Source organism: Micromys minutus (assembly GCF_963924665.1).
Source record: "Micromys minutus genome assembly, chromosome: 5".
NCBI lineage: Eukaryota > Metazoa > Chordata > Mammalia > Rodentia > Muridae > Micromys > Micromys minutus.
In genome coordinates, this window is record NC_137974.1 from 14,863,712 (window position 1) to 14,873,979 (window position 10,268).

The 10,268-nt window shown below is 35.3% G+C and overlaps 1 pseudogene across 1 annotated transcript; it reads right to left on the minus strand.

Moving 5' to 3' along the window:
• Positions 1–9,399: 9,399 nt before the first annotated feature.
• LOC308420574 (large ribosomal subunit protein uL16-like) lies at positions 9,400–10,007 on the minus strand (annotated as a pseudogene). Its single transcript has one exon. The product of its transcript is annotated as a large ribosomal subunit protein uL16-like (transcript).
• Positions 10,008–10,268: the final 261 nt, after the last annotated feature.

Consider the following 10,268-nt stretch of genomic DNA (forward strand, 5'->3'; position numbering starts at 1 on the left):
TCAGGGACTACAGAAGGATATCCACTCTCTCCTTACATATTTAATATAGTACTTGAATTACAAGCCAGAGCAATAAGACAACAAAAAGATGTCAAAGAGATACAAATTGGAAAGGAAGAATTCAAAATATCACTATTTGAAGATGACATAATTGTATAGTTATGTGACCCCAAAAATTCCACCAGGGAACTTTTACAGTTGATAAACACCTTCAGCAAAGTGGCTGGATATAAAATTAAATCAAGAAAATCAGTAGCTTTCCTCTACTCAAAGGACAAACAGGCTGAGAAAGAAATTAGAGATTCAACACCTTTCACAATAGCTTATAAAATAACTTGGTGTTACCCTAACCAGGCAAGTGAAGGATCTGTACAAGAACATCAAATCTCTTAAGAAGGAAACTGAAGTAGACCTCAGAAGATGGAAAGATCTCCCATGCTCATGGATTGGAAGGATCAACATAGTAAAAATAGATATTTTGCCTAAAGCAATCTACAGGTTCAATGCAATCCACATCAAAGTACCAACACAATTCTTCATAAAGTTAGAAATAGCAAATTGCAAATTCATTTGGGATAATTAAAAACCCATGATAGCAAAATCTATTCTCAACAACAAAAACAATCACCATGGGGTAATCACCATCCCTGACTTCAAGCTGTATTACAGATTAATTGTGATAAAAATTACATGGTACTAGTACAGAGGCAGGCAGGTAAATTAATGGGATAGATTTGAAGACGCAGAAATGAACTGACACACCTATGGTTACTCAATCTTTGACAAAACAGCTAAACAGTTTGAATGGAAAATGTACAGCCTCTTCAACAAATGATGCTGTTTCAACTGGTAGTAAGCATGCAGAAGAGTACAAATCATTTTTCTTATCTCCTTTTACAAAGTTCAAGTTCAAGTGGTTCAGACTTCCACATAAAACCAGATACACTGAAACATATGGAATAGAAAGTGGAGAAGAGCTTAGGACAGGGGAAAATTTCCTAAACAGAACACCAATGACTTATGCTCTAAGAGCAATAATTGACAAATAGGACAAATTGACAAATAAAATTTCAAAGCTTCTACAAGGCAAAGAATACTGGTAAAAAGACAAAATGGCAAGGAACCGATTGGGAAAACATCTTTATGAACTCTACCTCTGATAGAGAGATGGTACAAATAACTCAAGAAGTTAGACTCTGGAGAATCTGATAGTCCTATTAAAAATTAGGGTACAGCGCTAAACAAAGAATTCTCAAATGAGAATGTCTGAGAATTACCTAAGTATTGCTCAATATCCCTGGTCATCAGGGAAATTTAAATCAAAACAATCATGAGATTCAACATCACACCAGTCAGAATGGGTAAGATCAAAAACTCAGACAAGAGCAGATACTGGCAAGGAGATAGAGAAAGTGGAACAGTCCTCCACTGTTAGTAGGGTTGTAAGCTGGTACAACCACTCTGGATGTCAGTCAGACAGTTCCTCAAAAAGTTTGACACAGAACTCCATGAGGAAACAGCTATATCACTCCTGGGCATATATCCAAAAGAAGCTACATCTAACAATGGCACATGTTACACCATGTTCATAGAAGCCTTAAATACAACAACCAGAAGGTGCAAAGAACCCAAATGTCTTTGAACAGAGGAATGGATACAGAATTTGTGGTACATTTTTTTTGAATGGAGTACTACTCATCTATTTAAAGGATGACTTTATGAAATTCATAGACAAATAGTGGGAATGTGAAGCTATTATCCTGAGTGAGGTAACCCAGGCACAAAAGAGCAATCATGGTATGTACACATTGATAACCAGAGATTATCCCAAAAGCCTTGGAATACCCAAGAAACAATTCCCAGATATTATGAAGTTCAAAGAGAAGAGAAGGCCACAAAGTGGATTCTTCAGGTTATTTTTTTCTTCTTAGAACAGAGAACAAAACACTCATGAGAGCTAATAAGGAACAGAGACTGAAGAATGGATCATACAAAAACTGCCTTGCCTGGGGATCCATTTCATAAGCAGCCACTATAACCACACACTCTTGCTAATGCCAAGAAGTGCTCACTGGAAGAAATCTGATATGGATGCCTCCTCAGAGGCTCTGCCAGAACCATACTGATAATGAAGAGGATGCTTGCAGTTTACCATTGGACTGAATAAGGGGATCCCAATGGAAGATATACAGAAAAGACTGAAAGAGCTGAAAGGGTCTGCAATGCAATGTGAAGAACAAAATTATCAATTAACCAAACCCATCACAGCTTTGAGGGACTAAAACACCAACCAATGAGTTCTCATGGAGAGACCCATGGCCTCAGGTGCATATGCAGCAGAGGATAGCATTTTCTGGCATTAAATGAAAGAGAGATCTTTGGTCCAGCAATCGGTTGTTTTCCCAGTGTAGGAGAATGCTGAGGTAGGAGAGGGAGGTTGGGAGAGAGATCACCTTCATGGAGGTAATGGGAGAAAGAGGGGTGAAGTGATTGGCAGAAAGTGGATAACACCTGAAATGTAAATACAGAGAATGTCCAATGGGCAACAAAAAAGAATGAGTGCATAACCTTTCTGTATGACCTGTTACATTATGTACATTGTCATTGTTTGTGCATCCAGTTTAAATAAATTTTATGGATAATCTTAAAAATAATGTGAATATTTCCAGCAATTCTAGTATGTTTATCCCTTCAAAAGTATACAAATAAATTTCTTATTTTAGCATGGTATTTAGCAGACATTTATTTTAGTTACCAATTATTGATTGTGGAAAATATGCATGGACCATTCTTAGTTATAATTTTATCGAAACATATTTACAATCCTTGTAAAGTTTGCATCATCAGGCCACAGAGAAATGTGATTTCTACCAATCTTTTACTATTGTTAGCGATAATATCACTTACTTTATCTTTACTATTTATGGATGACTTACTTGGATAGTATCATTTTTATAAAAATAAATTAGTTTTTAAAAGCCCAAATTAAATAAAATTACTGAAATTGATTATAAAAATATTTATTAATATTTCAAAGCATATTCTATAACATAAAATTGAAGTTAGCTTTGTGCATTGTGAATTTTATATCTGACAAGTAACCAGAGGGATAATTTTTATGTTATTTTTGTTTTACATTGATAATTTATTAATTTTATTAAAATAATTATTTATTATTAGTATTTTAAAAATACAGTATTTTGGCTTGAATATAAAATATATATTTTAGCCAAGTGTGATAATTCTGAAATTGATGATGTTTCTACAGGAAACATCTTTTTCTTCCACAATATTAGCCCTGCCTCTTTTTTTTCCAGTCTATCAATTTGCACAGCAAAAAATGTGGTCCCTATCCTAATAAGAGAATTACCATTGCCTCAGACACAAAAGACCTAGCTAACCATAGAATGAAACTCCCAACACTGTGAGTTAAAATAAACTTAACCTCTTTTAACTAAGCTGTGTCTAATATTTTGTGACAACAATGTGAAGGCCAAATTAAATGAACATATGATTCTTCTGTCTTATATGGGTATAACTGAAGAAATATTCGTGAGAATTTTATGTACAATATTGAAATGACAATTTATTTTATGCTTTTTAAGTTTTCTATTTCAATACTAATATTACTTCCATGGCTTGTTTATTACATTTAATTGTAGGATGATGTTATTTTGCAACAAGGCAGGTCCACCCTGTTATTGGATTAGAAGGAAGGGTAGGTAGGGGAAAGTCTAGGAAGGACAGAGGTAGAGAGGAAGGGAGGAGAATAAAGATGGAGTCGGAGAGAGATGATTTAGACCCAGGTGATCTTAATTGTCAGTAGGTAGATATAAATATTTCAAAGGGTTTCTATAGGTCAATTTGTATTATCTAGGTGGGTGGTTTGTATCGTTGTCAACTGGTTGCAAGCTATTTGTGTGGATGAATTGTGTGTTGAGAATTTAGCATATATATCTCTTTGATAAATGATTGAGTGTTGAGTTGTGAATTTGCCAGACTGTGGAAATTGTGAACAAAGATCTCAGCTCTGGAGAAGCAGCTGGGCGAGCAGTTTTGGCTAAGTGTCCTGCAGTCCTTTGTGGATACACACAGATTGACGCTGAAACAGACAGCACCAGACCAATTTAAAAAAAAAAAAAAAATTTATCGCAACAGGTGGGAAACCAACATATTAGGCAAAAATCCACTAGAAAGTTAAGATTATAAGCCTAAAATTTAGAGATAAGGCTTTATTTTATAGTAAGAGGGGGCCATTGTCATGTTGAGTCATGTGATGTTACAAGCCTATAAACCTGAAACAAGAGGAAGCAGCCTAGGCTGGCAGGCTCTAGGTCCCCTGGTGTGAAAAATGCAGGCTACCCTGAACACAGAAAGTTAGAGATTAGAAGCTGCATGCTTCTTTAGCAAAAGTTGTTTGAAAAAAATGATTTAATTTGGGTTTGGTTTAATTACTTTAAAGATAGTATCAAGATTTAATGCCTTATTAAGTCTTTCAGGATACCAATATTCTTTATACATGGGCCCCAAAAGAATTTTGGCTTTAAAATCCTAGTTAGAGAATTATTAGCCTGCTTCTTAATGGCAGGTATTAATGGAATTAGGATTAATATTTTTTGTAGTTAGAAGGATAGAGTTTGTTCAAATCACATGGGGATTTTCACCTGTGGTTCAGAACTAAGGGAAATTTAGTCACTGATTCCAAGTAGAGAGTTGTGATATCTACAAGTTAGTAAGGTTATTAAAAATAGAAATATTTACACCAGGCAGAGTGCACAACAGTCATATGTTATAAAATATATTAGTAAGTGGAAGTCTGTCGCACCAGGCAGATTGCATAACTTATGCATATTATACAAGTGGTTAGTGAGTAGAGGTCTGATGCTCCAAGCAGAAAGCATAATTGATAAACACTGCCTACTTCCTATAGGCAAGTATTAATGAAAAGTTACTTCAAGATAGAATATTAAAGGCTGCAGCAACAGAAATTTTGAGTTGATTTCCTGACATTACAAATTATTAGAGTCCTTAAAATAGGCTCATACAGTGCTTTAGTTTTTTTTTTTTTTTTTCATTTGCTTTAACTTGTTTTAATTTTAAAATTGAGCGTGATCTTGAGTTTTGTTATAAAATTATTTCTCTGAGAAAGAATACAAGATACAAGCTCTTCTGGTTGCCAACTAAATCACATGGTTTTTTGAGGGAAAAAAAGTTTTTCTTTGTTTCTTTATGGTGTAATTAGGCTCTGGACACCTTCCAGAGTGATTTGGATTAGATTTGATAGAGGGAGACCACCTGAAAAATCAGATTTAAGATAAACAACAAAAAGATACCTTGATAGTAAAATGTTGTTGTGAGATGTATATATTGCAGAATTTGCAGCATTGGGGAAGCTCATCATCAGATGCGGAACTGAACTGATCTCAGGGACTTCTCAGCCAGTTCCAATCAAGACAGATATCAGAGATCACAATAATTGTTGGTGGACTTCTTAAGGCCATTCAACTATCCAATTTTTTGTAAACCCTCCAAAGATATCTCAACACCCATATACAGCTTAAAGAAGCCAATGAAAACTCATTACCCTGATTCCCTGGACTTTGGTTATTATAAGGTTGTTTTATGAGAAAATTAAAAATGGTAATCATTTAACAGGGAGGGAATAAACTACATTGATTTGTACAGCCATAATCCCACTTGGTAACTAAGCTAAAATCATATCTTTATATTGGTATAAAACATATTTGTTACAAAAATTTTTAAAATACAAGGCTTAGACCCAGTCGTATAACTATTATAGCTATTATACACTGATTTTAGTTGATTACACAATGAGTTAAGGGCCAGATTACAAAGTCATTATTATGAGTTTATTCAAAGGGTGTTTTGAGATATTTTAATTAGAAATGGCCAAGAGTAGTGAGGGCCTAACTGTTCAGAGATGATTTGTGTAGATAGATAACTTTTAAAAGTGTCAGAAGTCGACAGACTTTGACATTTATGGGCATTTCTTTATTAAAGATAATTTGACTAGAGAACCCTCTGTTCCTGACAGCACACCTTCTTGGATTTTAAGAAGAAATTGAGCATCAGTGGACTCAATCCAATTGTGCAAGACAACCACTCGGCAAAAATTGACTCAATTCATCTACAGACAAATTCTGTCCAGAAAGAGACACATTATGCACAATAGTCGATGGATAATCTTAGTCAAACCAGAATTATTAGGCCTTCAAAAGTCTGTATTACAAAGGTCTATCAAATGATCCTGAGCCAGAAAGCTGCAGAATAATGGTGCAACAATTTAAGGAATGAGGTACTCTCTAGAGGATCAGTGGTCTCTATAAATTGGCTAAGTTTTGGAAGCTGTGTTTTGTGCTTCTCATAACTTCAAGTAATATTAATTGTTCTCAGACTTCTGATAGAGTTGAGGACTAATTTAGTTTTATAGCCTACTCAAGATAATTATCTAAAAAAATCCCAAAATAACAAACAAAAAAAAAAATCCCATAATCATCTAAATTACTTTTAATGGTAATAGTTGTATACAGCTTATATTTAATAAAAAGTTTTTTTTTAATTAAACAGAAAGGGTGATGTGTAGGATATTGTCATTATGCTGCAAAGTGTGTCTAGCCTATCATTTGATGAGAAGAAAGTTTAGACAGGAAAAAGTCTTGAAAGGAGAGAAGAGGAGAGGAAGTGAGGAGTATCAATATGGAGAAGGAGAAAGGGGATTTAGGCCCAAGTAATCTTAATTGGCAATAGGTAGCTATAATTATTTTCAAGGGTTTCTATAGGTCCATTGGTCTTATCTAGGTAGCTAGATTATATGTTTGTCAACTGGTTGCAAGCTTATTATGTGAATGGTTTATGGGTTGAGAATTTAACATATAAATTTGTTTGATAAATTATTGATTGTTGAGTCATGATTTTACTGGTCTGTGGAGAATGTGAACAAAAGTCCCAGCTGGAAGAAAGTCTGGAGAGGAAGGGTAGCAGACCGCATGGTAGAGAAGCAGCCAGGCTTAATAGTTCTAACTCAGCAGCCAACAACTCCATGTGGATGAGTATGGAGTGAAAACACTTGAGATCTGGTAGCAGTCGGTTTTAACTGCAATAATAATTATCATCTGTGTAAGTAGTCACATGTGCATTGACAGGTGTGTAGAAGCCAGAGGACAATGTGTAACATGCAGTACATTATCTATTTCTACTAAAGTGTCTGGGAAATTAAGCTAGGCCCTCAGGTTTAGCACTAAGGATATTTACATGAGGAGATATCTCACCTGACAAAATTATAATATTCTTTGTGGAATCAATAAGAATTAATTTGGTCATTGGTTGGTAGTTCAGTCCTTAGCAGATTTGGGGATGACATTGTCTGGCATCAATGGGAGAAAAAGTCCTTGTTCCTATGAAGGGTGTATTCCCTAGTGTAGGGGAATGCCAGGGTGTTAAGTTGGGAGTGGAATAATGGGAGGGAGAACATACTTATAGAAGTAGGGATAGGACAAATTGAAGAGTGAGGAACCAGGTAGAAGAATAACAGTTGAAATGTAAATACATAAACTATCAAATAAAAGTAATTCAACTGATCAGATAAATAATTGATTTTAAAGAATATATTCATATAGTGTTTTGACAAAATGCTTTTAAAAAATTGTACATGTATTCCTCTTTTTTAAAATAAAGTGGTAAGAGAAAAAAATATACAAATATCTCGTTTGTTTTGCTTTCAGAGAAAAGTAGAAGTAAACTATTAGATAAGCTTACTGAGTCGAATTAATTGCACAGAAATATTTTTCGCCAGAATCTGACACTGAGCTGTAACTTCTAATTGTCACAAAGGGAACTAAATTCACTGCCAAAGAAACAGCAGGCAGTGAAAAATGTATTTGGTCTGGCTTGCACTTCTGAGCCCCAGACCCCTAACATTTTTTTTTTTTTGTGCAACTTTATTTTTTCCCTTGGTATACAATCTTTTAATAAATCTCATGTAATGAAATGTGAGGTTCAAAGCTATCCTAATGCATGAGAAAAATGAGTGGAAAGAATAAGACTGAATTAAATAAAAGCAGGTGGGTTTGCACAGTGTTCAAAGTACACTAATAAAAATATTTCAGAATATCCACAGACACAGTAAATAAACAATTTTAACTACATAAAATGTGAGTTATTATTTTAAAAGATTATTACTATGTTATAAAATATAGAATCATGGTTAGGACTCTGAATGTTTCAATCCTTATTGGTGTTAATTATTGGTTAATTGCTTAAGGAAACTATACTAATGTTCAGGATATAGTATTTTACTCTAAATAAACTGACAATGGCTTTTAAAATTCATGTATAATTATTACCAAGTTTTGTAATTGGCATGTCTCATACAATTTTAGAATAACATTTACAAATCAACTTTGTGTTATACATATCTGCTGTTGGTGGGATAGTCCTGCTAAAGAGAAATACACCTTAGAGCTAGATCCATGTCTTCTGATAAGCATACACCTATCTTTCAGTGATGGTCCACCATTTGCAAAGGAGAATAGAAAATAAAACTCCACAAATCTATGTCTGTAAAAAAATGTCATGTTTTTTCAGACAATTAATAAAGGAATGAATAGTTGGATGCATATGCCATGGAGCCTATCATATATATATTTTTTAATTTTATATGTGCTTGAACAAAAAAAAAACACCCAAATATATTTTCTTCAATTAGAACACTTACATTAATTAAAAGCATTCTGTATTCTATATTAAGTGAGGAGGGTTCTTTCTCTCTGTACATGATTTACTTAGCAAAATGCTTTCTAGATTGTTATGTACAGTTTCAAAAGGAATAATTTTATATTTTCTAGGATCGTCACAATGTATTTGTTCTTTTATCAATGCCTTTTGCATTTTCTCCTGTAGGGGTTTAGTTTATTTTCATATCTGCATGTTCATTATCGACGCTGAAACAAACATGGGAGCATGAATTCAAGAGAATTACTTTTAGTAGTTTATTGTCCTTTCTCATGACTGCATTTATTTTTTTATTTTTTTGTGATTTTTATATTTAATTCTATATAAACAAGGATTTTTCCCACAAATCTTCCAACTCCTCTAGCCACTCTTAATCCAAGATAACAACAGTATCATTTATACCATCACAATAAAACGTTTGCTCCACTGCAGTATACTCCAAAAATTTAAAGTACATGGGCCGAAATAGCAAATTCTTTTTCTATAAACTGCAGTTTTCTTATTCCTTAAGGCAGGTACTTCCCATTGGATTGTGCTATAATATGCAAAGTGACAGTCTATATTCTATGAACGGAATTAGCTTTTTCAAACTATAACCTCATCATTACTTCTTTTCTGCCAGCAAAGTCCTCAGGAATGCAGGGCTTGTCACTTGTCCAGTGGGCCACGTTCGGGGATGTATTTGACTCCGCAGCCATCAGGGATGAGATGCTTTGCTGCCACCTTGTCTTCAAATTCATCTGCGTTGAACTTGGTAAATCCCCACTTCTTGGAGATGTGGATCTTCTGACGGCCGGGGAACTTGAACTTGGCTCTGCGTAGGGCTTTGATTACGTGCTCCTTGTTCTGCAGCTTGGTGCGAATGGACATGATGACCTGGCCGATGTGGACTCTCGCCATGGTACCTTGTGGTTTCCCGAAGGCACCTCACCTGCAGGTTTGGAGCCTGTCGCGCGTCGATGTGGATGACGTGGAACGGGGTGCAGCCGCACTCGGATATGGAAGCAGTCCTTGCCACAGCTCTTCACCATGTACTTGTTGGCACAGATGCGTGCGGCCTCCAGGGCTTCAGAGGAGAGCTGCTCATACTCTTTGGACACCATGTGGCCACAGGGTGGAAACTCGTCCACCTTTGCCTTCTTCCGACCCAGGTCAAAGATGCGGATCTTCGCATCTGGGACCCCTCAGCAGAAATGGGACTTTGGGTATGGCTTGTTCTTACAGTACCGGTAACAGCGAGCAGGACGACGACCCATGGCGACAGCAGGAACCTCAGCCTTCCGTGCCCACCGCCAGCAGCCTCATGACTGCATTTAATGCAGTCTGTTTTTTTTTTTTTTTTTTTAATTTGTGACAAAGATGAAACATAAATGTCCTTATCACCAAGAAATAAGAACTTCATAGTAAAAATTTCTGTTCATAGTTGCCTTATTTGTGATAGCCAGAAGCTGGAAACAATGTAGATGTCCCATGACAAAAGAATGGATACAGAAATTGTGGTTCATTTACACAATGAA